Source organism: Lolium rigidum, chromosome 4, assembly GCF_022539505.1.
Source record: "Lolium rigidum isolate FL_2022 chromosome 4, APGP_CSIRO_Lrig_0.1, whole genome shotgun sequence".
Lineage (NCBI taxonomy): Eukaryota > Viridiplantae > Streptophyta > Magnoliopsida > Poales > Poaceae > Lolium > Lolium rigidum.
Window position 1 is genome coordinate 184750721 of NC_061511.1, and position 3143 is coordinate 184753863.

Genomic DNA, 3143 nt, shown 5'->3' on the forward strand with positions numbered 1-3143 from the left:
AAGAAGACGCCCCGCGGAAGGTGGCGTGGCCACGGGCGGCACGCCGCCAGCCGGCGGCGTGCGCACGCGTGCTGAAGGTTGCGGGGTTGGCTCCCTCCTTTGCCGCTGAAGCGGCGACGTGACGGGAGGAGCCTGCCGAGAGCCGCCTCCCTGGGTAAACTTAATCGCGGCCCTAGTCGAACAAGCAAGAGAAGATAAGTACAGAGGAAGGAAAGAAAAGGAATCAAACAACAGAGGAAAAAGAACTCACCCGGCTTTCTCCGGGACCTTCTTGGCGCCGGCCCGGCGTCGCTTCTTGGCCCTCGCCTCCGAAGCGGCCGTGGACCCGACGCCGGCCCGCTTCCTCCCCTTCGGCGCAGAAGTCGCCGTGCTAGTAGGCGGCACCGCGCGCAGAGGCACCGCCGGGATGGCCCCCGTGCCGGATTGGGCCGGCTCCGCCTGCCGCTGCTCCTGCTCCTGCTCCTGCTCATGCTCAGGCGAAGGCGGCGGGTTATGCTCCCCCTGGCCGCCCTGATCCTGCGCCACCAGCAGATCGTCGTCGCCAGCTTGGTCGCCAGCTAAGTCAGCCGGGTCAACGAGATCCGGCGTCCAGACCTTCGTCGCCAAGTCGCCATCCTCGATGCCTTGGCGGACGAAAAGCTGAAAACAAGACAAGATAAATACCGAGTCGGCCACGCTGCCGCAAGTCGGAAGACGGAAAAACATCAACTTACCAGTTCAGGCGGCTCCTCCCGATCGTGAGGCGCCAGCCCCCAGTCCCAGTTGTCCGGCATGTTGGCCTTGGTGATGTTGTTCACCCGGTGAGCCACCTGGGCCTTGGAGAGCTCCAACTTCGACGTCCGTGTCGGGTCGAGCAAGCCGGACATGTGGCCGATCTTGTGGACGCGCCACTGGAGCGGTACGACCCGGCGCGAGATGTAGGTGCAGAGGAGGTCCTCGGCACTCAGCCGGCCCTCCGAGACGCAATTGCCCAGGAAGTCCCACAGGAGGTTCACCTCCGCGTCCGGGTTCGAGGACTTGGCGTTGAAGCCCCAGTTGATCCGGCCGACTGGCGGGGCCGGGTTGAATTCAGGCAGATTGAGCCGGTCGAAGGCCGGGCTTTCGTTCCGCACATAAAAGAAGGACATCTGCCAATTCTTTACAGAATCGACAGTCGGAATCCGCGGGAAGGACGTACCCGTACGGGGATAGATGGAGGCGGCGCCGCAGGTCCTCAGGCGGCCTTCGGTCGTCTGCGCCTTGATGTAGAAGAGCCGGCTCCAAAACTCCACGTCCGGCCACAAGCCGGCGTAGCCTTCCATGAAGGCCACGTAGCAGCTGAGGAGGATCATGGCGTTGGCCGGCAGGTGGTGCGGCTGCAGGCCGAAGTGATCAAGGAACCGGCGGAAGAAGTCGGAAGCCGGCAGACCCAATCCGCGGTCGAGATGCGCGCCGAAGACCACGCGTTCGCCGGGCTCCGGCCGAGGCTCCTGCTCCTCGCCCGGCGCCCTGGTAATCACCCCCGCCGGGATGCGGCGGAGGCGCACGAACCGGGCAATGTCGTCGTCTTGCATGTAGGAGCCCTTCCAGGAGCCGCTCGGCTGGGCCATCGAGGACGAAGAAGAAGAGGTCCAAGAGAGGCGGAAGGGCGAAGAAGAGCCGCTCCTCGCCGGAGGAGATCGCGGTGGAGAAGAGCGCGCCGTCGATGCGCGTGGCCCCGTGGCTCCGGATTGGCGGGCTTGCGGCGGCAGCCCGGCGGAGGCTCGTCGGGGCGACCGCTCGCTGAGATTCGCCAGAAGAGCGGAGGAAGAACGGCGTCGGAGCAGCGAAGCGCTCGAGCGAAGCGAAGGAGCAAGGCAGGAGCGCGAGGAAGAAGAAAGGGGCAAGTGCCGCCTCGGTACCGCCCCCGCGGCATTTATAGCCGACCGCGGCGGTTGGCCTCCAAGTGGCCGACGTGGGCCACGTCTCCGGATTTCATCGCGCCATAACTCCTCCCACGACCGCTACCGTTACCAGAAACGGCCACACCACGTCGCCCACTACCGCACCAGATCCGGAAGGACATTGATGTGACCAGACGAACCGGCGGCAGAGCCCTAGCGTCAGGCCGGTCAAGTCGGGCGCAGAACCCGAGGCGGCGGAGACTCCGGCGCGCAGCGAGCCGGAGCCGGACAAGAAGTTCCACTCGAGCCAAAGTTCGTCAGCAAGGCGGAGGCGCCATCAGATCTGGCGAGAAAGCAAAAATTGCACAAGTATAAAAAGCAGCCGGCTAGAAGCAGCCGGCGGGAACGAGCCGGATGAGGGCGCAGCCGGCTGAACGAAAATCCTCAGTCGGCCCCTCCAAGTGCCGTCTAATATATTCGAGAAGCCAGGAAAACCTGCCTAGGTCCTTCTAAACACAGGACCTTGCCAGCTTCGGGGGCTAATGTCGGGGGGAAGACCCCGGATAGGGCAATGGACGCGGAGCAGCCGGCTGGCCACTGGCCGGCTCGCGGCAAAGGCCGGCTGAGGAGCAGCCGGCTGGCGCCGTGGCCGGCTGGTATGGAAGCCGGCTGGCTCTGGGTCCTAGTCGGCCTGGCTACGGCCACCAATGCTGTAGTTGGGCCGGCTTCTACAAGCCATATCCGACTGGGGTTTGTACCTCAGGCCGACTCGAGGCTGGCGAGTCTTGCACTGGAAGGAACCGGGTAGGTGATCCGGGTTCCCAAAGTCCACGCTGACTCCATCTTCCGTGAAACGCGGGGCACTGTGGAGCAATAGTGCCTCGCGCCGGACAGGCCGTCAGGGCTTACGACGATCCGTACAGGCTACAGTGGCTGACGGCGACAGGGACACCTCCCCCATACCGCTGACCGTGGCAGCCGGATGGGACAGAGCCACGATGCCTCAACCACTCCTGACGTCACCGCCTCGGGAAGGAGCGGAAGCCGGAGCCGGCCCAGCCGGCCAGTAAAACTATAGGGTCTTATATGTAAAGTGCCGGTGCCTATATAAGCCGCACTACCCCCTCTCGTGCGGGGGATCGATCATTTATTACTTTCACCCACCTACAGAGCTGCCCTGTGAGAGAGACCATAGTCTTCCTTAGCCTCTCAGGAGCAGCCGGACACAGCTCTAGGAGCACCATTGTACTGTGTGATCATCATATACACTCATAGCAGGAG